Source organism: Mastomys coucha, unplaced genomic scaffold (genome assembly GCF_008632895.1).
Source record: "Mastomys coucha isolate ucsf_1 unplaced genomic scaffold, UCSF_Mcou_1 pScaffold18, whole genome shotgun sequence".
Lineage (NCBI taxonomy): Eukaryota > Metazoa > Chordata > Mammalia > Rodentia > Muridae > Mastomys > Mastomys coucha.
Genome location: NW_022196900.1, coordinates 66,090,746 through 66,117,505, shown reverse-complemented (window position 1 = coordinate 66,117,505; position 26,760 = coordinate 66,090,746). Strand labels below are relative to the sequence as shown.

Sequence of the window (26,760 nt, the reverse complement as noted above, 5' to 3'; positions counted from 1 at the left end):
TCAAAACCATACTGGGATTTCAAAGCATGAGGAGGATGCTTTGAAAAATAAACACCAAAAGAAAGTATTTTAAAAAGCGAAAATGATTGTCAAAGCAAAATGAAAATGAAGTATTCCAAAAATTAAAATAAGAAAATGGAAATAGCAGTGGAAAAATAAAAGATATAGGATCAACATAGGGATTTAATGATAATAAATTTTCCAGAAATGGAATAACCCCCAAAGAAATATGATATCCTAGACCCAGCCTATAGATTAAAAGTGTCTACCAAATGTCTAGGCAAAAAAATAAAAAACCTAAATAAATAACCCAGATGTGATGCAGGCCATTGCCACCAAACCAGATGCTCTGGGTTTGATTGTAAAGCCCACATGGTGGAAGGAGAGCATCGAGCCCTGAAAGCTGTCCTCTGACCTTCATGTGCACACCGTGGCGTGCACACACTCCCCTACCCCAGACGATAATAAAACTTTAAAAGAACTTTAGAGGCACTTGTCATCAAGTCTGATGACCCTCCTTTGATCACGGGGAACGATCTACTTGGTAAAGAAGAGAACTGGCTCCGAAAAGTCGTCCTGTGACTTCCACACACGTGTTGTGGCACATGCACACACGTACACATGCATACAAAATAAATAATGTAATTCAAATTTAAAAACGGTTCAAACTAGAAGTGGAGCATCTGATCATTTGGTCCAACTGAGTCATGTGACCTAGCACTCCAGGAAGAGACCTGCGCAGACTCCCCATCCTAAGGGGCTTGGGGGGGGGGGGGGTGCTGTGTGTAAGTGACGCTGAGGACTTACCATATCAGCCAGCCTAGAGCAGAACACAAGGTAGAGGCTCTTAGGAGGAAAGGAGGGGGCAAGGCTAGCCACCTGAAGAGATGAGGAAAGTGTTGGCGACGAGCACAGAGGTGTGACCTGTCCAGACCAACCGGTTCAGACTTGAAGAGTGTGGATAAACCCAGAAGAGCATATGAGGAAGCAGAAAAGGAGATGCAGACTCCTGGGGAAACAAGCAGGTCTACAGGAAAGGAAAAACAACAATGGGAACCCATATGGCTCTTACATCACTAATATTCCTGCGGCCTGTAATGAAACCGCACAATTTGATAGGATCAATCTATTAGTTATCTGAAGGCTTAATTATGATTGCAGGACTGAACTCCATGTCAGTTACTTTGACAATCTGACAATTCCAAAAGTAAGAGATATAAAGGGGAGAGGAGAGCTGACCTCGATAGCTTCTTTTTTTTGTTTTTGCTTTTGTTTTTGTTTTTCAAGACAGTGTTTCTCAGTATAGTCCTGGCTGTCCTGGAACTCGCTCTGTAGACCAGGTTGGCCTCGAACTCAGAAATCTGCCTGCCTCTGCCTCCCAAGTGCTGGGATTAAAGGCATGCGCCACCACTGCCTGGCGTCCATTTTTCAAAGTATGTGTGGAGGTCACGCACAATGGTCTGTAGATGGTGGAGCAAAGGCAAAGGCTACATTTGTATTGCTCACCGGAGCGAGGTAACCAGCCAGGAACTGCAGATGTTGATGGAGGGAGAGGGGAGCTACAGCGGGGTGTGTACTAACTTATTCCTGACAACAGAGCAGCAGGCTAACTGTTTGTAATGTTTAAACTGATAAAGCAAGGAGTTGTGGTATGAATGCATTATATAGAAAAATGGGGGCTGGCGAGATGGCTCAGCAGGTAAGAGCACTGATTGCTCTTCCGAAGGTCCTGAGTTCGTATCCCAGCAACCACATGGTGGCTCACAAGCACCCGTAATGAGATTAGATGCCCTCTTCTGGTGTGTCTGAAGACAGCTGCAGTAAATTACGCCAGAGAGAGTGAGGCGGAGCGAGTGGGGCGGGAGCAAGTGGGCCGGCAGAGGACCTGAGATCAACAGCAGCCACACACATGACAGCTCAGGGCCATCTATACAGCTACAGTGTACTCATACATACAAAATAAATAAAAAATAAATCTTAAAAAAAAGAAATGAACAAATACTCAATTATAGTAGGTTTTTGTTTGTTTGTTTGTTTGTTTTTTGGTTTTTTGAGACAGGATTTCTCTGTGTAGCCCTGGCTGTCCTGGAACTCGCTCTGTAGACCAAGCTGGCCTCAAACTCAGAAATCTGCCTGCCTCTGCCTCCCAAGTGCTGGTATTAAAGGCGTGTGCCACCACTGCCCAGCTATAGTAGATTTCAATATCTCTTTTCTCAGTATTTGGTGGAACATGCAGATTATAGTATCAATGAAGATTAAAAAGATTGGAATAATACTATCAGTTCTCTCTCTTCCTCTCTCTCTCCCTCTCTCTCTCTCTCTTTCTCTCTTTCTCTCTTTCTCTCTTTCTCTCTCTCCAGATAGCCCTGGATGTCCTAGAATTCACTATTAGATCAGGCTGGGCTCAAACTCACAGAGATCTGCCTACCTCTGCCTCAAAAGTTCTGAGACTAAAGATGTGCGCGCGCACACACACACACACACATATATATTAATATATATAATACACATACACACACATATATACATATATATAATGTAATTATATATTTACATATAAATATATACTATATATTTTATAAATATGTAAATTTATATATCACATATCTTTTTATAAATATGTAAAATTATATTTCATATATATATATTTTTTGTTTTTGTTTTTTTCGAGACAGGGTTTCTCTGTATAGCACTGGCTGTCCTGGAACTCACTCTGTAGACCAGGCTAGCTTCAAACTCAGAAATCTGCCTGCCTCTGTCTCCTAAGTGCTGGGATTAAAGGTGTACGCCACCACCACCCATATATCATATATTTTTAATAAATATATATATAAATATTTTGTGTTAAATATATACAGATATACACTTATATATATTTATAATATTATATATATGTATATATATATGTATATATATATATATATTTCCATTCTCCATTTCTATGAAATAGGCTTTTAAAGATTATATATATAAGAAAGGTCAGGAGATATTTGTAGTTCTGTGCCTGGCTTATTTCACTTAATATAATGTCCTTAAGTTTCATCTGATTATTGCAACCAACAGATGTGATGGTTAGCTTAAATTCTCAATTTGACATAATTTAAAATCATTTGGGAAGGGAGTCTTAAGAAGAGATTATATAGATTAGGATGTTTTATGGGCATGTATTTTGGAGAGTAACTTTTTTGATTGATTGATTTATAGACAGAGTCTCTCTACACATCCCTGCCTGTCCTGGTTGGCCTATGTCATGTTTATATAAGAGTATATTATTGGGCTGGTGAGATGGCTCAGCAGGTAAGAGCACTGCTCTTCTGAAGGTCCTGGGTTCAAATCCCACCAACCACATGGTGGCTCACAACCACCCGTAATGAGATCTGACACCCTCTTCTGGTGTGTCTGAAGGCAGCTACAGTGTACTTATGTATAATAATAAATCTTTTTTTAAAAAAAGTATATTATCTATCTATCTATCTATCTATCTATCTATCTATCTATCCTCTCTACATAGCTCTGCCTGTCCTGGAACTCACTATGTAAACCAGGCTGGCCTTGAACTCATAGAGATCTACCTGCCTTTAGTTCTTGAGCACTGGGATTGTAGGCATGAGCCATCAAGCCCCACCAGTATCTTAGTTATATGAATTGAGGTGGGAAGAGCTGCTCACTGTGGGAGGCACCATTCCCTAGAAAGGGGAATCTAACGGTATAAGACTAGAGAAAGTCAGCTGAACACTAGGATGCAAGTATTAGTCAATTGTTCTCTGCTTGTGAGAATGGATGTAATGTGACCAGATCTTTCAAACTTCTATAGCTGTGCCTTCCCTGCCAGAATGGGCTGTAATCTGAAATCGTGAGCCAAATAAATGCTTTCTCCCTCAGTTTGCCTTTGCTAGGTGTGGTTTGAATATTCTTGGCCCAGGCAGTGGCCTTGTTGGAGGAAATGTGTCACTGTGGGCGTGGGCTTTGAGATCCTTGTCCTAGCTGCCTGGAAGTCAGCCTTTTCCTAACTGCATTTGGAACAAGAGGTAGAACTCTTCAGTTCCTCCAGCACCATGTCTGCCTGCACACTGCCATGCTTCCCACCATAATGATAATGAACTAAACATCTGAACCTGTAAGCCAGCCCCAATTAAATGTTGTCCTTTATGAGTTGCCATGGTCATGGTGTCTCTTCACAGCAGTAAAACCCTAAGATATTACATTCTATTTATTTATCTTATATGAGCCTGTGGGTACATGGTGGGAGATGTGTGTGTGTGTGTGTGTGTGTGTGTGTGTGTGTGTGAAGGTTAGATGTCAATTCATGGGAGTTAGTTTTCTTCTTTAACATGTGGGTTCCAGAGATCAAATGCAGGTTGCCAGATTTGATGACAAGCATCATTCCCTGCATAGCTATCTCACCAATCCCAGAGACATATTTTATTTTAAAATTACATGTATGTGCATATGTGTATGTGTGGGTATGTGCACACACGTGCAGATGTCCTCAGAGGCCAGAGACAACAGATTGTCCTGCAGCTGAAGTTATAGGAGCTGGTGAGCCATCCACTGCAGGTGCTGGTGAGCCATCCACTGCAGGTGCTGATTCTCAAAAGAACAGCATATATTAGTTCTCCACTGAACTATCTTTCCAGTTCCTTATTGGCTTAGTGTGTGTGTGTGTGTATGTGTGTGTGTGTGTGTGTATAGGTGTATGTTTGTGTCTTGTGTATATATAGGTGTGTGTATGTGTGTGTGTGTAGGTGTGGATATGGAAATGTCACAGCATGCATGTGGTATGGAGAGAACACGTGGGAATCAATTCTCTCTTCCACCGTCTGGGTCCCAGGAATTAAACTGAGGTCCTCAGGCTTGGTGGCAGGTGTCTTTATTTGATGAAATATCTTGTTGGCCCAATAATATACTTCTAAGTAAACTATAGACCAGTGGCTCTCAACCTTCCTAATGCTGTGACCCTTTAATACATTCCTCATGTATGTTGTGGTGACTCCTCCCAACCATGGAATTATTTTCTTGCTACTTCATAACTGTAATTTTGCTATTATTATGAATTGTAATGTAAATATCTGATATGCAGGATGATGGGTTTATAAAAAGATAAAAAGAGAAGGGATACGTTCTAGTGGATGTATGGTGAGGTATGGGAGGAGGGAGTGTCTTAGTGGGTCCATGCCAAGGCATCCCTTCTTCCTGAGGGACCAGCCACACAACAGTATAGTATAAAATAGAGTTAATTCAGGACGTGGGGAGGGGAGTTAAGAGGGTAATAGAGGCAGAGAAAGGCAGAGAGAGAGAGTAGAGAAGTAGAGGAGTAGAGGCCAGCCATGAGCCCATGGAGAGAAGGGGAAGGAATGAGGAAGGGAGGGGACGAGGGCGAGGGAACAGAGTGGGAGCAAGAAAGCAAGGGGGGGGGGAGGGAGCAAGCAGTTCCTTTTATGGTGGGTAGGCACACTTGGCTGTTGCCAAGTAACTGTGGGGTGGAGCTTACCTGGCTGTTGCCAGGTAACTGTGGGGTGGAGTTTAGTCAGAATGCTAACACAGGATATCTGATATTCGACCCCTGTGAAAGGTTCATTGGACTGGGTTGTGACCCAGAGGAAGAGAACAGCTGTAATAGATCAAGAAAAGTCCCAAGAGCCAGGCAAGGTCCATTAGCTTAGCCAGAATTGGCAAGGTTCTGGGCCAAGTCTAGCCTTAACCTGTCTCAAACAAACAAGAAAGTGAGAGATACCAGAGGAATAGGAAAGCCTGTCGTTTGACCTGCATGTGTTGGGACATCCACCACCTTAAATATACCTACTCACGTCACACATGAACACATACCCCCACCCATCCAGAATGGTGCAACCAATACAACCAATAAAAAAAAAAAAAAAGACTATTTGAGGGCTATGTAACCCATTGGTGGAGAGCTTGCTTGGGATGCACAGAGTTCTGGGTTAAATCCTTACCACACCATCAGACAGCACACCTGTAAGCCCAGCACTTGCTGGTGGAGGCAGGAGGATCAGGAATTCACAACCATCCTGGGCTACATAGAACTCTATCTTAAAAGGAACAAGGTAGGGCTGAGGGCTGGGATGGTAGAGTACTTGATTAGGCCATGGATTCACTGCCAGCTTCACAAAAAAGAAAACAAAGAAAAAAGATAATTTAAGTATCGATAGGATTCTCCACTTGGTTCTGGTGTCACCCTAAAATAAAAATAAACCATGGTTTATGGCAGTGGGTAGCCAAGTGGCATTCTGCCTAAGTGAGAAGTCCCCTTTCCTGCAAGATCTGACATCCCCCTGGTGTCCCTGGATGTGTCTCATGTGTGCTTGGGAAATGCTCTCAATATCATTTGCTGCCTCTGACACCCAGGTAGCCCTTGAGCCGTGGCTGGGCCTCAGCACTGCCAGCTGAGCCAGAGCTGGTCTGTGGCTGGCTGCTGCCAAAACCCATGGGCGGCTCTGGCTGTGAAACCCTCACTCTTAGTGTGTCATGGTCATACAAGTGACCAGGGGAAGACTTTGGTTGTCTTCCCAGACAGATGTCCCCACTGGAGGGCTTCTGGTAGCCTCAGTAGGTGGCTCTCTGACAAACAGCTATCCTTTCATTTCCTGAGTGGTCTGGGCAGGACAAGTTCCCAAGGGCTTCTTTGGGTCTCTGCCTCAAGGGACAAACCCCTCCTGGCTCCACATCCCTGTAGAATGTACTGGCCAGCCAAAGACACACCCTCCCCCACCCTCTGTTTCCCTTTCAAGGATCACCATTGTGTTTTATGTGGTCCCTTCTGGGTTTGACAGATGTGCCAGTGTCCCAAACATGGAACTAATAGGCATCTTTTAGGTGGTCCTCCAGTCCTACAGCTGTGTTCAGTAGCATGTAATTCACTCTGAGTAGAGAGTAAGACTAACACCGCACTGATGGGGGATGGAGGGATGTGGTGGGGGACTGCATCCTTAGCTCTGGTCTATCTGGAAGCCTTTTGTGTTAACAGGGGCTTTCACTGAGTAAGGAGCGCAGTGGATGGTGTAGCCTCTGCCCAGTTCTGAACCATCTATTTTTCTGTCTCCCCTGTCACCCCAATAATCCTAAGGGTATACTGGGAGTTTTGTTTAGTACCTCATCCCAGCACACAGCCGGGACTGGTAAAGGCAAAGTTGTAGTTGAATAACAGATAAATACTAAGACTAGTAGGCACTGCTTTAGAAGTAGCTGTCAATCCCAGCACTAGGGACCCTGAGGCAGGTGGATCCCTGTGGGTTCGAGACCTACAGAGGTCTGCAGAGCTACTTCTAGAACAGCTAGGGCTACACAAAGAAACCCTGCCTTGGAAAAAAATAAAAATAAGAGAAAAATAGCAGTAGTCAGGTTTGCTTCCAGTGGTGACCAGGTGCCCACTTTTCGACCTCTGCCCTGTGATAGCTCTGGGACTGAAGGGACCTCTGGATTGACAGCTCTGGGACTGAAGTGTCTACTGCCAGTGGCTGGGAGATTGTCCTTCAAGATCTCCCACCGGGGCCTGAACCTCTGGGATCTGCTGACCTCGCCGCCCTGGACTGCCCCACCCGTTCCAGGCAAGGGAAGGAGGGCAGAGATTGGCCCAGGAACTTGTCTGGTCGCTCCCGCCCTCTTGTCTACAGCCGGCGCTTCCGCCAAGCTCCAGCCTCCCCGCAGCCGCTGCTCGGGGCACCCAGGACGTCCCAGGCTCGCCCCCGCTAGCTGTGGGGTCAGGATTGTCCCAACACTTGGGTAAGACCTTGGCGCGTGCGCGCCGCTCCTCCCCTACTGGAAGGGGAGACGTGTCCCTTGCATCTCAGCTCCGTGGGTCGCCTCTCTGCACTTTCCTAGGACAGGTCGGTCTCTGGTGAGGACTGGCCTCCACTCAGCCGAGGGTTGCTTAGGTGCGGGCGTCCGTAAGGATCGGGGAGGGCCTAAACTGGCCACCGGAGGCCCGAAGGCTCAGACTCCCGAGGTGCAACCTCACGTGGCATAGTGTGAGGTGGGAACAATCCCTGAGCAAAAAGCTCAAGGAAGCTGGGCTGGGTCCAGCCCCTCCGCAGCGGGCCATGTGGGAGGTCCACTCGCAGCCTGAGCTGGCAGAGACTAGAATCCGTGTATCAGAACCCATCCATTAGGATGGCTTTTAGAGCTGCTAAGCATTGCTTTCCTGGTGGGCTTCCACCTTCTCTCTACCTCCATCACCGCTGTCTGTCCCTGGGTCAGTCAATGTTCTTCGCCTTGCTGTCCTTTACCAACTTTTTGTCCACAGAGGGTGGGATTTGGAGTGAGGGCTGAATGCTGTTACCTCCAGTTTCCTCTTCTGCTGGTGTCACTACTCTTTTTCTTGGCCCCTCCCCTCATTGATGCCCCACCCCCATCTTTATCTCAGAGCTTCCTTTAATCTGTCAGGCCACACTCCAGGGCCCCAGAGGTTGGGGATGTTAGAGGATGACAGTATTCCTGAATGCATTCATTTAGGCGTTTATTCAGGCATGTACTTCCACTCAGAGTGTCCCCTGGCCCTTTTGCACGTAAGATTCTTCCATTCCTCCCTTGCTCGCTGAACATCTACTACGTTCAAGGCGCTCCTTGTGAGAGGCAGGGTTATTGATGAGTCGGTTTCATTTCCACTGCCAGCTTGCTTGAGGTAAAAAAAGGGGACACTGACATAAGAGAAAAAGCACTAGACATGGGACACAGTCTTCCATACACTATGTCCTCAAGAGAGATGCAGGGCTGTAAAGTGTGTGCACAGGTGCATGCTCTTTTGTTTGTTTGTTTGTTTTTGTTTTTGTTTTTGGTTATTTGAGACAGGGTTTCTCTGTGTAGCCCTGGCTGTCCTGGAACTCACTCTGTAGACCAGGCTGGCCTCGAACTCAGAAATCCAACTGCCTCTGCCTCTGAAATGCTGGGATCAAAGGTGTGCGCCACCACTGCCTGGCTCAGGTGCATGCTCTTACACATACTACTGAGGAGAGGCTGAGGAGGGCTTCCTGGAGTGGTGCCAGACTGTCCAGTTTCTGAGCCTCATTACCATGTTCCCACTCTCAGGTGCCATTGGACCATCTCCATGGCCCAGCAGAATCTCTAGGGATTTTATCAGACAGGCAAGATCTTGGGCCTAACTTCTCTGTTGTACTGAAACAAAAACCTTGGAGTATGGGTTCTAGAAAGATGACTCAGCAGTTAAGAGCACTGGCTGCTCTTTCAGAGGAGCAAGATTCAATTCCCAGCTCCTACAAGGCTGCCCACAACCATCTGTAACTCCAGTCAAAGGGATCTGACCTCCTCTTCTGGCTCCTAAGGGCACACAAAAGTGGTGCATAGACACACACACTAGCAAAATACCCACACATATAAAATTAAAAAGAAAAGAAAAAACCTGGGTGGGACTCAGCACCGTAGATGTTAGGGGGCCCTTTGAGTGGCCCTGATGCAGGTTGAAGTTTGGGTCCTTCTAGAATGGAGGAAAGACATCTGTATATCGGGCTGTGGTCTGGGTATTGGGGTTAGAGCCAAGGATGGGGGAGATGCCCTTGGGGCTCAGGTAAGCCGGAAGGAGAGATGGATGCCAGTGGTAACATCTTTGTAGTAACAGATGGGCAAACCTGCTGAGGGCTCAGACAGGGTGTAGCTCTGTAAGGAGCGGGGGCCTCTGCAGAAAGATCTTGTTCTCTGTTGTGCACTCCTGGATCAGCCTCGCTGGAAGTCCTCTCTGATGTCTAAGTGATGCCTCTCCCACTGTGTGCCTTGTGTGGCAGGATGAGGTGAATGAGGCTCTGGGCTTATGGTAAGGACTGGGGTGTCTAGATGACTTCCACACAGTATGTCTTTCCTACCTCAGGGTTTCAGTTTGTCCATGTCTTAGACGGAGGTGCTGGATTGAGGCTGGTGAGCCTGAGGTACGGTGGTCCTCTGGAGAGAGGGGAGCCTGGGCTGGGAGGTTGTGAGCTCAGAGGCAGTGTCTGTTACATTACGTGGCGTCTCAGTGAGATGAGCTGTCCTCGGAAGTCTGACACCTGTCTTCCTTTTAAGGCTTCACCATGTCCAGCATTTCACTATGCACAGAGCAACCTCAAGCTTAAACCCTGTTGCCTGGTCTGTGAGGAGCTCTGTGACAGGTTCTGGCTTTCCTATAGGGTAACGCTCCTCATAGCCCAGCCTGCCTAATCCCATTCTGGCTTGCTTTAGTACCACCTCCTCCAGAAGCCACCTGGATTGCTCTAGTCCTGTGTGTGTGTGTGTGTGTGTGTGTGTTTGTGAGTGTGTGTATTTGTGAGTGTGTGTATTTGTGTGTGTTTATGTGTATGTGTTTGTGAGTGTGTGTATTTGTGTGTTTGTGTTTGTGAGTGTGTGTGTGTTTGTGAGTGTGTGTGTGTGTGTTTGTGTTTGTGAGTGTGTGTGTGTGTGCCAGAGTTATTGCTTCTTCATCTTTATGTTAGGGTTTCTCTTCCTGCACAAACATCATGATCAAGAAGCAAATTGGAGAGGAAAGGGTTGATCACCAGAGGAAGTCAGGACTGGAACTCAAGCAGGTCAGGAAGCAGGAGCTGATGCAGAGGCCATGGAGGGATGTTACTTACTGGCTTGCTTTCCCTGGCTTGCTCAGCTTCCTTTCTTATAGAACCCAAGACTACCAGCCCGGGGATGGCACCACACACAAGGGGCTCTCCCCCTTTGATCACTAACTGAGAAAATGCCTTACAGCTGGATCTCATGGAGGCATTTCCTCAAGGGAGGCTCCTTTCTTTGTGATAACTCCAGATTGTGTCAAGTTGACACACAAAACCAGCTAGTAGAATCTTTAAAAAATGCTATTTCATTTATAATTATCGACTGTGCATGGAAGTGTGATGTGTGTATGGCAGGGGGCACATGTACCACACACTTGTGGCAGTCAGAGGACAACCTTGTGCAGTCAGTTCTCCCCTTCTACCTTAATGTGGTTCTAGGGATGGAATTCAGGCTTTCACTGTTGGGCAGGATCTTGGTCACTGTTCAATTGCTGTGAGGAGATACCTGGCCAAGGCAACTCATAAAAAAGAATTTCACTGTGGGCTGGCTTACAGTTTCAGAGGTTTAGTCTATTATCATTGTGGTGGGTAGCCTGGCGGTATCCAAGCAGACATGGTGGATCTGGAGAAGTTGAGAGTTTTTTGTTTGGTTGTTTTTTTTTTTGAGACAGGGTTTCTCTGCGTAGCCCTGGCTGTCCTGGAACTCACTCTGTAGACCAGGCTGGCCTCAAACTCAGAAATCCACCTGCCTCTGCCTCCCAAGTGCTGGGATTAAAGGCGTGCACCACAACTGCCTGGCTGAAGTTGAGAGTTCTACATCCAGATCTGAAGGCAGCAGGAAGAGAGAGACACACTGGACCTGGCTTGGGCATTTGAAACCTCAAAGCTCATCCCCAGTGACACACTTCCTCCAACAAGGCCACACCTCCTATTCCTTCTCAAATAGTGCCACTCCTTGATGTCCAGGCATTCAAATACATGAGCCTATGTGGATCATTTTCATTCAAACCACCACAGGCAGCAAGCGTCTTTGCATGCTGAACCATCTTATGCCTTGCTGCTGTATTATTATTATTATTATTATTATTATTATTATTATTATTATTATTACATTATTTTAGACAGGGTCTCCCAGTGAACCTGAAGCTCACTCGTTCTGTTAGGCTGGTCACCAAGGGACATTGTATATCGCTGCCTCCCTTGTGCTGGGATTACAGGTACCCACAAGTACACCCAACTTTTTTTACATGGGTGCTAAGAGCCAAACTCAGGTCTTCATGCCTGGGACAACAAGCACTTTACTAATGGGGCTATCTCCTCAGCCTCTACCCCCATTCAGAAAATATTTACTTTTCTATCTTTAGTTAGGTGTAGGTGTGTGTGTCTGCACCTGGGTGTGTGTGTGTGTGCGCGCATGAAGGGAGATGCTGTGGAGCTCAGAGACATCAGATTTCCTAGAGCTTCAGTTACAGATGGTTTTGAGCCATCTGACATGGATACTGAAACCCAATTGGGCTCTTCTGGAAGAGTAGCAAGAGCGCTTAGCCACTGAGCCATTTCTCCAGTCCCCACCCCTCTTTTTTCATTTTTATTTCTTTTATGACAGTGTCTAACATTGTATATAAATCAGGCTGGCCTGAAACTCAACATGTATGTATCCTAGGCTGGCCTTGAACTCATGGCCATCCTCCTGCCTGAATGTTGGGATTCAGTTTCTCATCTGCAGATATAGAAGTGCAGATGGTTGACAAGAACTCACAAGGAAGGCCGTGCAAGTCCTTGATTCCTAGAGCCAAGTCTTTGAGAGAGGAGAGGACTTGCCCAGAGCCCTGGGCATGGTAGTGAACCCAGGGCCTTTGGCAGAGGATGTGTTAGTAACTGTGTGGTGAATGAAGCAGAGTCAGGAGGCAGAGGAAACTTCTGCTGATCTTTTCCCATCTGTTTCATGCTAGCCATGGTGCCTTGGATGAATCCCTTTCCTAGCCCCAAGGATCATCCCCGTGATGTAGAAAGAGGATCAGCAGGAAGCCTGAGTCACAGCAGGGATGCTCCAGGACTTGTCCTCAGCCATCTGGTCACCTGTTCCCTTTGGCTTTTTTAATCCTGTCCAGTGTGTGTCAGAGTCCTGTGCCTCAAACCTCTTGCAGAAGTGACAGAGGACAGGGAAAACCCTGGAGGACTTTACTCATTGATGGCCATGGGTGCTGAGTACCACGTGGCATACTAGGTGTACTTTGGCAGTGGCAGGTACCTCTTACAAGAATTACCTGCTTATTAAGAAAGTGGCTGTCAGGGCCCAGCATACAGACCCAGTTCAGCATTGCTGGATGCGGACAACCTGGGTCCAGGAGTCAGTGGGTAGCACTCCGAAGGTGAAATCCAGGCAGGTGGGCCTGGTGTCTCTCTAGGAGGCCTTGGCAGCTCCCTGGCATCCTGTTACACTCCAGCCTGCCCTCTTGTGGATGGATGGACTCCCTGGCAAGAGAACTGGAGCTCAGGCATCTCCATTCTGTTAGGCAAGGACGGGGGTGGGGGGTAGGGGGCTGGAATGGGGGCTGGCATTTGGCTGGGTCTAGAGACATAACGAGAGTCCGGTGGTGCCAAGTAGGTGGGCACCAGGCCCCACGTGGCTGTGGCCCAGCTGGCAGGTGCTAGGGAGCTTTCTGTGCTGGAGTTGGTTGGTTGGGGGCACAGAGGGCGTTTTGAGGAGAGGCCAGGACACGGGGCGGAGATATTAACAGCTGGCTCCGGAGGGCGGGGAGCTTGGGAGGAGGAGCTAGAAGAAGCCGGCTGCTTTTGGAGTTGCTGGCCGCCTGGGGCTCAGGTGACCAGAGGCCCTTTAGGAGCCTATAGTCGCCCCCACAGCCTGGCAACCCAGCAAACGGAGCAGCAATGATCCAGAATGTGGGCAACCACTTACGAAGGGTATGGACTGTGGGTTAGGGTGGACTGGGAGGCAAATAGGTCTCCCAGTGTGGGGCCCAGAAAGTAGATGCTTTCCTCTAAAGTCAGGATCTGCATCTTTAGTCTCACTGTCTGCTGTCTGTATTGTAGTCTTCTTTAGAAGGAGACATCTCAGAACCCACGGACTTCTTAAGTTATAACTAGTAGTCTCCCCATAGGACAGTAGGGTCCCTCAGGCTGGTTGGGTGGAATGGAATCTTCCTTCTGTAGCCAAGTTCTGGAATCCTGTGTGGTTGAGTGTGTGTGTGTGTGAGAGTGTGTGTGTGTGTTCTGTGCATAATCCTGCTGCTGTTGCTGTGTGTATGTATTGCTACAGTCCCACTGCTGTGTGTGTGTCTTGTGTATCCTGCTGCTGCCGTGTGTGTGTGTGTGTGTGTGTGTGTGTGTGTGTGTGTGTGTGTCCAGGTCCCGTGCACAATCCCACTGCCATCTGAGCTCTGGGCTCTGTGCCTCATCACTTCCCCAGCTCAGGACTCCAAGGCTGTGGCCTTGACAGGATTTACGACGTGAGGGTGTGTGTGTACAAGGCTTAGAACTGGAGAGTAAGACACAGCCACGTGAGGGAGAAGCCATGAGGAAAATGTCCTATGCTATATGACCTTCAGGAATATTTTTTTTTTCCTGGAACTTCCTAACTGGGACTTTGGAGTTGAGATAGGTGCTGAGGTCCCAGAAACACTCAAGTACACAGTAGCTCATTGGGGGCCTTTGGCCCGGTGCCTGGAGAAGGGCTCAGGACAGTCTGTACCGCCAGTGCTGGGCAAGACTATCTGCCAATTGGGGACGTTGCAGAAAAGGACTTTTAAAAAGGCTCCGGGGCAAATGCACATCTCACCTGCCTTCTCAGTCCAGCGGCATCCTTGCCCAGCCCCGGCTCTGTACTCTTAGGATCTCACCCAGTTCCTTCCATCTGCTCTCCTACTAGAGGTTACCTCTGAAAGTTAGCTGTGGTACATGCCCACCTGCTCACTCTTACCTGGCAGGTCCCCATCTCAGTGGCATGCTTGCCTAGCTCTCTCTCCATGCCCCACCACCCTCCCTCTGTGCTCACAGCGGCGCCGTAGGGATTGACTTTTTCAAGTGTTCCACCTTGGCTCTCTCTAGCTGCTGTGCATTCTGTACCTTCCACCAGTGACCTCGGCCTCCCTGCACCTCTGTCAGCCTGCTGTCTCTTTGGCAGTTTCCTTCTCGGCCCTCAGATTTGGCTAAGATGCTGCCCTCCTCTGGAAAGCCTTCCTAGATTTCTCATGGCCCCATGCACTCGTAGTGAGCCCCACTCTCACGATTGGGTCGTATCTCTGTCTCTTCTACCCCAGTGAGCTTTACAAGCTGTGCTTGGTGTGCCTCACCCTGGTCAGAGGCTGGGAGATGGATACCTAGGGACTGAGTGTGGGCAGGCAGTTTCTCGGCCATGTTCAGGATGGAGTCTGAGCTACTGGGTCTCCTGCTTCTGTCCCCTGAGCCCAAGGTAGAGGATCTCCATGCTCCTCCGACTTTACCAGGCAGCATGCTCCGAGTGTGCACATGCTAGCATGCTCAGTTCAGTGAGGCAGGCCCACTGTATCATCCCTGTGATGGCTAAGCTTTGCCATCAGCTTGACTGGGTTCAGAATCTGGGTATGTCTGTGGGACTGTTTCTGTAGAGGTTTAAGTGAGGAGGGAAGACCTACCCTGAGTGCGGATGGCAGATTCCTATGGGCTGGACCCCATAAAAAGGGAAAAAAAGAGAAAGTGTTTGGGTACCAGCATTGTCTCGCTATACTTCCTGTCTTTGGACACCGTGTGACCACTTGACACCATCATTTCCTTGCCTTGTAGACTGTGTTTCCTCAAACCATGAGCCAAAATGAGCTCGTCTTTCCTTCAGTCGCTTTGTTAGGTGCTTGGTTATAGCAGTAAGAAGAGTAACCAATAGGCTCTCCACCCTGCTCCTGTATCACCATGCTTATCAGGCTCAGAGGGGTCAGCAGCCTCTCTAGGGTCACAGAAAGAAGTGTCAGAGCTGGAATTTGAACTCAATGGTTCTGGTTCCAGAGCTTTCTGGACACGGGGCTTAGCCAGGCAAAGGCTGATGAGCAGCAGCATGCCAACCCTGAGTCCTGATTCAAACTCAGCTAGCATCCATCCAGCCTCTGGTGATGGAGCTGCGTGTTGGGTGTGGGAACTATGCCACAAGGCCTCAGGGACTTCACATTAGGTAAGCATGATGCTGATCACCACCTTTGAACTTAGGCCTGGTTGGCACATCTTGACTTTCCGTAGTGTCTTCTTTTTTTTTTAATTTTTTTTATTTTCGAGATAGGGTTTCTCTTTGTAGCCTTGGCTGTCCTGGAACTCACTCTGTAGACCAGGCTGGCCTCAACTCAAAAATCCGACTGCCTCTGCCTCCCGAGTGCTGGGATTAAAGGCGTGCACCACCACTGCCTGGCAGCGTAGGTCTTCTTAATTTCCTTTGCTCCTATGGAAAAAAAGGGAGAGTTTAAGGGCATAGTCTTTTGGGGGGATCGAACTATTTTTGCTTTTATTTGAGGCAGGGTCTCATGGAACCCAGGCTGGCCTCAGATTTGATGAAGATGTTGCCAAAGATGACTTTGAACTTCTAATCATCAGTTCTAGCCTGGTCCAGATCAGCTACTCAAGGTGCTTAGGGACTGTTTGTACACCACTGTTGACGAGCTATTTGGCCCCCTTTGCCTGAGACTCCTTGCTCAGGTGGTGCTAATGTGAAGCTGATGGAGACCAGAGCCAGCAGTGTGCATCTGTGCTCTGCTCACGGGCCTGGGTGCTGCTGCAGACCTTCCTACGACCCACCACTTACTTTGAATCTCAGGACAGCTGGAGGGGCCTCTCCATGCTTCATCCTCCCCAGCCTCAACAGTGGTCTATCCTAGAATACATTGAGGTTTGGGAGGTAGCCTTTGAATTAAAATCTTGCCTCTCTCCGTCCCTCTACTTCTTTTCCTTCTGCCTTTTTGTCGTTTTGAGATAGTTTCACTATGTAGCTCCGGGTGGTCTCCTACTCCTGATCCTCCTTGCCTCAGCTTCCCAAGTCACAGGAGTACAAGTGTGTGCTATCATGCCAGGCTTGGGTTAGAATCTCATTTCCAGGTTTGGGAAGTTGGCTCAGTGGGTAGAGACATGTACAAACAAGAGGATATGAGTTCAATTCCAAGCACCTATTCAAAAAGCTTGGCATAGCTGTGTGAACCTGTAATCCCAGCTGAGATTTCAGCCTAGTGAAAATGGTCAGCTTCCAGTTCAATAAGAGGCACTGTTTCAAAGCAATAAGGTAGAGAGGACCTCAGGCATGTGTATGGGCATACACACCTACTTGTTCACATGTACCACACACACATATAAATTACATGCAAACATGCAAAGATACACAGGAAAAAAAACATGTTCACCCTCTTGCTCACTGTGTGACTTTATGCCAGGTGTTTGTCCCTGAGTCCCTGTGTCTGGGTGATCCTAGAAAGTACCCCAACCTTGACTCTGAATGTGAGGAGTTGGCAACCCACTGTGATGGTTGTTCTGACTGTGTGGTGGCACTCTGACGGTGGTCCTCACTGTGTGGCAGCACTCTGATGGTGGTCCTCACTGTGTGGCAGGGGTGCTTCCAGTGTGGGAGGGGAAGCCTGCAGACAGAAAATGCTAATGCTTGCCATAGCAAGAGCTCAAAATGGCTGAATGGATGAGTGACCCCATCCCATTCCAGGGGCTGGAAGGCCTTGTGGTGGTCCTAGAAGACTCTCTCTGGAGGAGAGTTGAGGCTCAACCATTAACAGCTTGCTCAGGAGCCACATATGAACCCCAGCCTTAGCCATGGGCAGACATCCACAGTGTTCTCGGTCTGTTTGATGATTTGTATTTATCCTTGCAAACCTGGCTCAGCCATCACATCCCCTTTGACTCCCCATCCTTCTTGTCCCCAGAGTCAACAATGCCCCTTAGAATGCTATGCCCAGTTCTTTTGTTCTCTACATGTGTGTTTACTAGAGAATAGCATATATGTGTATGGCAAGTGCTGGAGTATGCTGACTTGTGACAGCATAGATCCCAGCTGTTGAGCTAATAGAGAGACTGTAAAGGCAGACAAACCATGGCAATGGAAGCTGCTGTGAGTGCTATAAATATCAGTAATATAAGTGCTACCTGAGTCTGAGCATGCATGAACTCACTCCTTAGAACTCTGAAGCAGAGAATGCTCTTGTGCCCTATAATTACAAGTGACTTGGGTCTGGTTTTGGCAGCACACACCTTTAAATCCAGCACTCAGGAGGCAGAGGCAGGAGCTCACTCAGGAGTTGTGAGTTCCAGGCCAGCCTGGTATACAGAGCAAGTTTCAGGACAGCCAGAGCCACACAGAGAAACCCCGTTTCGAAGAACCAAACCAAACCAAACCAAACCGAACCGAACTGAACCGAACCAAACTGAACCGAACCAAACTGAACCAAGCCACACAAAAAAGGATGAAATGAAAACAGAGAGGTTAAGTCACCTTCCAGAGGCCACACAATTTCCAAGTGGCATTGAAGGGCTTTAAACTCAGGCTCTCTGTGAAGCAGGGACTGAGAGGGTGGGGGTGGGGTCCCGAGTCGGTGGCATCTGAGCAGGGGCCTGGAGGCTGAGGGGATGGGTCTCAGGGAGGCTCATCTGGGCAGAGGGAACTGCTCTCTTGTAAGATTGAAGGCAGAGGAGTGCCGGGCATCTGAGCTGCTGAGCGGAGTCTCAATAGTGTGGAAGTGGCCTGAGCATGGGAGGAGCAGCTGCCAGCTGGCTCAGGTTGAAGCCACTACAGTGGCCTTGAGTCTGGAGCATTGTGGCTATTGTCTGTGAACTTTCTGAGGGTACTCTGATTCCCCTGGCTTAGTTTATTTTTTAAGTACTTCAATCTTTGAAACAGGGTCTTACCCAGTATCCCTGGCCCGTCTGGAACTCCTTATGTGTACCAGGTTTGGCCTTGAACTCACAGAGATCTGCCTGCCTCTAGCTTCCCAGTATAGGGATTAAAGGAGTGTGTATTACCCCTGATGATTCCTTGACTTAGTATCTGGTCTACTTCATTGATTGGCCAGCACCCAGTGGTTCCAGCTACCTTCCTGTCTCCCCTGCTCCTCACAATGGGAAGTTGTGTTAGGACCAGCCAGGAATTTGTGAAACCCTGAAGGAGGTGCCTGAGCTTAGGCAGCTGCTAGCCTGGGGCCCCTTGTTTAGCTTCAATTTGATTATGGAGGCAAGGCCATGTGAGTGGCCTTGCTATCATACTGGGGACCCAGGTTGTCTGAGCTAATTCCACAGCACACATGCCGGAGTCTAAGCTGCAGTACCACAGCTCTTCTGTGCCTAGAGCTGTAGTGCAGCCATGTTGTCCTCTTAGAGCCTTTGCTGGAGAGTGGGAGGGTCCAGAGTCCAACCTCAAAGGCACTAACTCACTTTGCCTGTGTAGGCCACAGCCCCGCTCTGTGAGCCAGATTCCACTTCTGCAGGCCTCTCTTGGAATCCTTGTTAGAACTCTGGGGTGGGCCATAGAACTTGCATGTCACTCACTGGCCGTGGTAAACAATCATCTCCTGTCTCTCCTCTGTCTGCGGGGTTTCCTCCGTGGCCCAGTGGCCCGGCTTGTCGGTCAGGTGAGATGGTAAGATGATGGTATCTGCTGAGGCTCTGCTAAATGTTGGGTATATTTAAACCCCTAACTGCTTTGCGAGGCCATGGTGTTCAACTGGCTTTACAGATGAGAGAGTCAAGGTCCTGGCTTTACATCACTTTGAACTAGTTATAGGATTAAACAGTCTTGTCTAGGGACTGGAGAGAAGGTTCAGTAGTTAAAAACACTTGTTACACCAGGCAGTGGTGGCACACGCCTTTAATCCCAGCACTTGGGAGGCAGAGGCAGGTGGATTTCTGAGTTCGAGGCCAGCTTGGTCTATAGAATGAGTTCCAGGACAGCCAGGACTACACAGAGAAACCCTGTCTTGAAAAACCAAAAAAAAAAAAAAACCAAAAACAAAAACTTGTTATTCTCCCAGCGGACACAGGCTGTATTCCCAGCACCCACATAATGGCTAAAAACCATCTGTAATTCCAGTTCCAGAGGATCCAGCGCCCTTTTCTGGCTCCATGGGCACCAGGCATAGCTCCAGATGTGCATGCAAGCAAAGCACCCAGGCACATAAAATAAAAACAAATGAATTAAAAATCTTGCCTGACCGCAGCTCCAGCTGGGCAGGGACCTGGGTGCGGTGACTTCTCCCCATGTCCTAGGCTGACCTGGCTGAGCTGACAGCCTGACATCTTTGCCTTAGGCCTGCTCTGTCCTGTGACTACAGGACAGATGGCACAGCTAGCTGGGTCCTCTGCCAGTGCCCTGGCCACAGGCCTGTGTGTGTCCCTGCCATTCCAAGAGTAGCTTCACTGCAGGTAGAAGGTGACATTAGAGTCATGACAATGATGAAGAGGACCAGAGTATTTTGGGGACATCGGAATGAGCTAGACCAGACCTGTTTTCCAGGGCCCCTAGGCTGATGGGACAACTCAGGTGGGTATAAACTGATAAAGACATCGTGGCTAGACCATGACTGAGGAAGGCTGAGGTGGGCCTCATCACTCAAGAGGGGTCCAAGTAGGCTTCTTGGAGTAGGTGACATTTAGCTTAGCCTGTAAGCTTCTCTAGGGGAGGAAGCAGGGTTCAGCAGAAGCACTTGTATGGAGGGCAAGGAAAGAGCCTGTCTTGCAAGGAAATGGTGTGCGACCCACTGAGGACTGGCTTTCTGGCCCCCTTCCATATGATGTAGGTACCTTTCCTCAGCGCCTTAGTCACCCCCGAGGGTCACAGATCCATCAGTTAATGCTACTTGAGGCCGCCCTCAGTGGGCAGAGCTGACTCTGGGAGGAAGAAGAGCAGGACCTCAGCTCCATGTTTGTGCCTTAGGCAAATCCCGAGGACAACCCAGCTTTCGCTTTTGTCCAATGCTGGAGGGAAACCTGTCCCTGACAGGATTTATGATGTGCCTACAGAACTCCAGAAGAATGTCTGTAAGGGCTGCCACAGGGTGGAATGGTTGCATCTCTCCACTCCTCGCCCCTGCTCGGTATTTGAGACCCCTTGGCCTTGAACTGTGTGGCTGAGGCTGTCCTTGAACTCCTGATCATTGTGCCTCCAACTCCCAAGAACTGGGTTCTTGGAGGGCATCACTGCTGGCTTTCTTAGGGTATTTCTTGCCTCCTCATGTGGACATTTCCTTCACAGTCAGAAAGTTTTATATGTACCTCACCTTGGCTCTTCAGAGGCCTAGGGAACCAGCCCCAGAGCAGGGGCCCTTTGTTCTACATGCTCACTGGGGACCTATGTGCCTATCCTCACGTCTCTCCACTCCTTGTCCTTGTCCTATCTGTGACTTGAGAACAGGCTGTGATCCACCCTAGGGTGTGGTCTGGCCTGGGTCAGAGGCTGAAGGGGGAGCTCGCACGGGCCTCCCTCCATAAGGCAGCCCTGGTTTCCCTAAGCCAGGTGGCTCTTCACTTCCTTCAGATCCCTTATGAGGCCCGAAGAGACCAGACTAGCATCTTGTTCTTCCCTGTGAGGAGCATGTGTGTGAGAGAGAGTATGTGTGCATGTGTATCTGTGTGTGTGTGTACCTGTGTATGTGATTGTGTATGTATGTATATATGTATGTATGTGTATGTGGTTGTATATGTGTGAGTGTGTGTGTGTATGTATATATGAGAATGTATGTGTATGTATGTAACTGTGTGTATATGTGTATGTGTGTGTATGTATGTGATTGTATGTGTATGTATGTATGTATGAGAATGTATGTGTATGTATTTATGTATGTATGTAACTGTGTGTATATGTGTGATATGTGTGTGTGTGTATGTTGATGAGAAATTCTGATTGGTTCTTTTCTTTGTGTGCATGTGTCTTGCGCACATGTGTGTACAATGCACACTGGTGGAGGCCAGAGGAGGACATAAAGTGTCCTGCTCTATCACTCTTCTTATTCCCTTGAGACACTGAACCTGTTCCTAGGCCAGCAGCCAGAAAGCCGCACCCCTCCACCCCCACCTCCACCACATCGATGGGCTTACAGGCCCTCAGGGCCATAGCTGACTTTTTATGTGAATACTGGGTTAAATTCATGATTGAGCAGCAGATGCTCTTATCCACTGGGCTATCTCCGCACTCCTCGGGCTGGCTCTTTACTAGCTCTCTCCCAGACTCAGTATCCTTACTATCACTGGGAACATGGGGTCCCGAGGGTCCCTGTAACTGAGCAGTTTCATAGCATCTGATGTTTCTATGATGGAGAAGGCCCATTTTAAAAGAGCAAGGGGTGGGGCTGATGAGATGGCTCGATGGGGAAAGGCGCTTGCTGCCAAGCTCTGTGACCTGAGTTTGATCCCTGAGATCCACATGGAAGAAGGGGGAAAACTGAGAACTGACTCTTACAACTTGTCCTCTGACCTTCACATGTGCATGCCTCACACCCTGCCCCCCCATACACACAAATAAATACAAAGTAATAATTTTCTGTTCAGAAGAGAGCAGGTGGTGAGCCAAAGGTTTAATGACTGTGGGCCAAGGGGAGGGACCATCTTTAAAGGGAGCCAGGTGTGATGGGGGAAAGCCCAGGTCGCTTCCCAGCCCTGCTCAGCCTCTAAGCCAGGCCCCCCCAGGCCCTCTGAGTCAACCAAGTCCAGCCCTCCTCCTGCTTTGAAGATAAAAGCGAGCTTTCTGGGGCAGGCAGGGCTGAGAAGGTGTGTCTCACTTGACAAAGGATTTTGAGCCTGCTGCACTGGCCCTTTGGATGGGGAGTGTGTGATCATGACACGGCAGTTTGGATGTCTTTATCTGGAAAGAGTTTTCAAGCCCAGGAGGGACCCACTGGTCACACCAGCTCTGGGTGGGACCCAAAAGGCAGCTGTGGAGAGACTCTGCAGTGCCATGTGCTGGTGACCTGATCTTCAGTGTTCCTTTTGCAACAACACCTGTGCTGGGCGACCTTCCCTTGGCCCTTTACGGGCCAGTCATGGTGTGTGTGCCTGTTTTCTCTCCCTCCAGTTCGCGCTTCCTTCCCCTCCATATGTTCAATTTGGGTCACCGCTACCTGTTACTGAGTAGTGTTGAGGATGAAAAGGCACACGGTAGGCTCATGCCAGACAGCAGATTTTAAAGATCTTTGGGCTTGTGCCTGAGTACTTCTTAGATGTTAGGTACCCATCCTGTGGGCAGCTCCCTGGCTCTGGAGGACCCTCCCTCCACCTGGTATACTCCTCAGCCGATGAACGAATTCCGGTATTTCCCAGTCTCCATGCAAGCAAAGCCATTCTGGTGCCTACCAGTGACTTCTTGTGTGGTACCAGTTTCCAATTAGCTGCCTCTCATCTTTTTTATAAATTATTCTGACTGGAATCCTCCTCCTCTTAGTCAGCCCTTTCCCATCTGCCTTCATGCTGCTTAGTGTGTCTGGGAGTCTGTCTGAGGCTCTCCTTGTACCAGGCTGATGGCTTCCTGGGTCTTTTTCAGACTTCTTCATATCTACTCCTATGTGGGAGTATGTGTGTCTCTGTCTACACCATGCCGAGGCCAAGTCTGCTGTTGTTACTGGGACTGCAATGCAAACCACCCTGAAACTCGGTGGCTTAGCAAACCCACCAGTTTGTGATGCATTGTGATTTGTGGGTTGGAAGTCTGGGCAAGGCTGGGCAGAGCTCTGCAGGGTAATTCATCTGCCCTGCGGGGCCCAAGTTGGGGTTATGAGTGGTGATTAGCTTGTGAGCAAGCTCACCTGGGGTCTAGTATGGCTTCACTGACATTGTTGTGGGCAAGGCTGCAAGGTTGGGCTTAGCTGGGATGTCATTCAGAGCATCCTCGTGTGAATTCTTTGTTGTGACAGTTTCAGGAGACTGAGATTTCTTACCTGGCAGCTAGATTTCCCCAGTGGAACAGTTCCAGGAGGCCTAGGAGATGCGGCAAAACTTCTGTGACCTGGGGTTGCAGGCATCGGTTGAAATGTCACTGAAGGTGACTCAGACTCAGGGGAGAGGATTCGACTCCTCCTCTTGAGTCTTGAGAGGAGCCCCAAGGCCCTAGTACCCTCTAACCTACTGCAGGTGTAGAGTCCTGTGCCTTTCGGATGCCCCCATGTGCTGGTGGGTTGTTTTTTGAAGGTTTGTTTTGGAGGTGTGTTGCACCCCTTTTCAACAGAGGGGTGCACATCAGAACTGCGATACAGTCAGTGAATGTTTAATAACGTCTGGAAAGCTTTTGGTCCTTATCCTAACTCATTCTTTTTTTTTCCTGGGCTCCTCTAACTCCGTACCAACACTTCTCCCTCACGTCGAGCCCCGCCCCTCCTTCTCTCTCACGCTAAGCGTGTGCTCACTCAGCCTGCACTGCTGGCTAGCTGGACCTCTGAAATCGGCCCTTGGCCAACACTTTGGACGGACAGACTCTGCCTGCCCAGGTGCCGTTTCCCCCAGCTAGCGGCCTAGGAGCACTGAGAGCTCTCTTTGCCTCTCCTCATCGTAGAGGACGCAAGCATGCACGTCCAACGTGGAGAGATCTGAAAGGCAGGTCCCAGTCTCCCACTACGTACAGACTCTAGCACTTGAGTCAAATCTGCACTCTGGGGATCTGCCCGGCCTTGGGCCACGTGGACCAGGCTACCCTCCTGACTTCTCACCTACTACTCTCTGATGGTCACATCACCCTCTTGGGGCTTTGCATTCTCTCTCCTTAGAACTGCTCCCCTCACCCCCAATGTCTTTCCTAATTGCACCTTCTCATTTATTCATAAGTTAGCCAGCTCTCCGCAGGAACCCGCCCACACACTACTGCCTCAAATTGGAAAATTACCTTCTCCCTCCATCATATCCCTCTCCTTTCTTTTTCTTTTCTTTTTGAGACAGGGTCTCATGTAGCCTAGGCTGGCCTTAAGCTTGCTTTGTAGCTGGGATGGACTTTGAACTTCTGATCCTCCTGCCTCGTCTTCCAAATGTTGGGATAATACCACAACTGTTTTATGCAGCGGTGGAGATCAAACCCAGGGCTTTTTGAATATTAGGCAAGCATGCCACCCACTGGGCCACGCCCTTCGCTGCTCTGTGTTCTCTTTAAATGGTCTTGTCCTTTTTTTGCTTGTCGTGAGAGAGAGATGAGATCGTACTCTTCAGTGTTCTGGTCCCAGTGCCCTGAAGAAATGAATGGGAATTTTAACAGAGATAAACAACAGTGATCTGTACAGGTGTTCTTTCTACCTAATCAGCCTTACCTCCAGGCCTGGTTTCTAACGAGCCCTTAGACCTGCAGCTGGTGACCCAGTCTAGGCCACACATAGACAGCTCCCTTCCCTGATCTTCTTCCTGTTGTCTGTCCTTTCTGAGGGTCTATCACATTCCTTCTGGTTTCTCCCTCACAGGGTTGGGCCTCAAGCAAAAGCCCAGCCTGGGGCTGCCTCCTCCTCCGCACTGAGTCATTCCTTCCTCCCCTCCCCCACCCTACCGGGGCGGCAAGCCTCAGCCACCACAGCGCTACGCTTTGGTTACGGTAGAAGTTGCTACAGTTGAGTTTGTGGATGGATGAAATCATGAAGCTGTTTTCACATACACAGTTATTAAGCTAGAACCAGCCCAGCGTATAACCAATCTAAACCAAAGGGACAGTGACAGAAGCCCTGGATGCAGGTTCCCCTGCTTCGCCTTTGTCCAGCCTTTCAGGCAACTGCTGATGACCAGCCCCATGCTCATTCTGGCTATTTGGTGCAGTACTGAGTGGAACAGGAGCACGGGGCTCCACAGGAAACCCCTCCAGGCTCAACCTCCAGGTTCTCACTGAGCCCTGATGATGTTTTGGCCTTAATACAAAATATTGAAGGTAATTTATTCGTGGCCCAGGGGCTCCTCCTGGTGCCCACCTTGTTCCCACTGACCCCCAGCTGCTTTCTAGTAATCACAGACTCTGCTTTTAAGAGTCCGTTTCCTTCCTGAGGGCCTGGAACCTTTCTAGAACCGAGGAGCATGGCATTCTGGCAGTCGTCAAGCACAGGGTGCCGGCAGAGGACCACAAACTCTGTCCTGTCCAGCCATGATTCTCAGTTTAAGTGAAGCCCTAATATAGACAGCTTTGTGTTCAATTGGCAGTAATGGAAAGGAATGTGAATGTTTTTGTCACAGGTCCCAGCTGCCTTTGAAGCATATTCTGCACAGGCCACCTGGCCCTTCTCAGTGGAAGTCTCATACCCCTGGGATCTGTGAACCAATCTCGTGTCTTTCTGCAGTGCCTTAGCTTTTTTAACAACACAAAGCACAGCAGTTTGGGGCACTTCCTGTGGGTCAGGTCCTGGTCTAAGCACTTGGACTCCTTTCTGTGACACTCATGTTCCCATTTTATAGATGTGAACAGTGAGGTTCAGAGTAGCTTGGGTTATGGCTCACGGTTCTCCAGCAAACTAGAGGCAGGGCCACATCCAGAGTACCAAGAGCCTGCTGGGCTTGGCCACAGACCTCTTGCCAACCACCCACAAACCTTTATTTGTCTTTCTTTCTACCTTCCCCTCACCCTTTTTTTTTTCCAGCAAGTTTTTCTCATGGCTCAGGTTGCTTTCTTACAGTGTAGGGAGTATGTAGGTGCTGTGAAGCCAGGACAGGTCAGGACTATTTTATAGTCTTTCAACTGCCCCCGAGCTAGAGGCTGGGAGAAGAACCTGAGGCGTAAGGAGTGAGCCCCTGCAGCGCTGTCTGGGCCACAGTGTCTGTTTCAGCCTCTGCCATGGGTTGCCTGGCCCTGCTCAGCATCTCCTACCTGCCGAGAGGCCACGTTGGCCTCTTCCAGGGCCTCACCCACTCCCTGTGCCAAGTGACAGGATGAGTTCAGTTGGTAAATCATGACCCCTGCTTCCCCTGTTGTTCTGCAATGCTTCTTTGGAATGGCTTTTTAAAACAGAGGAGAACTAAGTTGATTGAGCTAGAGGAGGCTGGGTGGGGTGGGGGTGGAGAGGACACAGTGGCAGGAAGGCTTGAGGATCCCTGAGGGGTGGGAGAAGGGCCCCCACTTGCTGGGGGAAGGCCTGGGCACCATCCCTCAGCGGGGTGGAGGGAGGCTGGAGGGCCTAGAGAGCCGCTGGAGGGGCCCAGCCAGGCTGCCGGCTTCCTGGGGCAGGAAGTCTCAGCCGCCCAGAGTCTCAAAAGCTGTGAGCAGTTCAGGCCCAGGAATGTGTGGTGTGGAGTGGGGATCAGGAGAGGCCCCTTTCCTGTCCCTTCTCTCTCCCTCTCTCTCCCTCTCCCC

The 26,760-nt window shown here is 49.1% G+C and overlaps 1 protein-coding gene across 2 annotated transcripts in view; it reads left to right on the top strand.

Moving 5' to 3' along the window:
- Positions 1 to 7,573: 7,573 nt before the first annotated feature.
- Positions 7,574 to 26,760, top strand: part of Acot11 (acyl-CoA thioesterase 11) — a 59,434-nt gene continuing 40,247 nt past the window's right edge. For both annotated transcript variants that reach the window (XM_031378052.1, XM_031378053.1), the window contains exon 1: positions 7,574 to 7,740. The gene's annotated coding sequence lies outside the window, so the exon portion shown is untranslated. The remainder of the gene's footprint in view (positions 7,741 to 26,760) is intronic.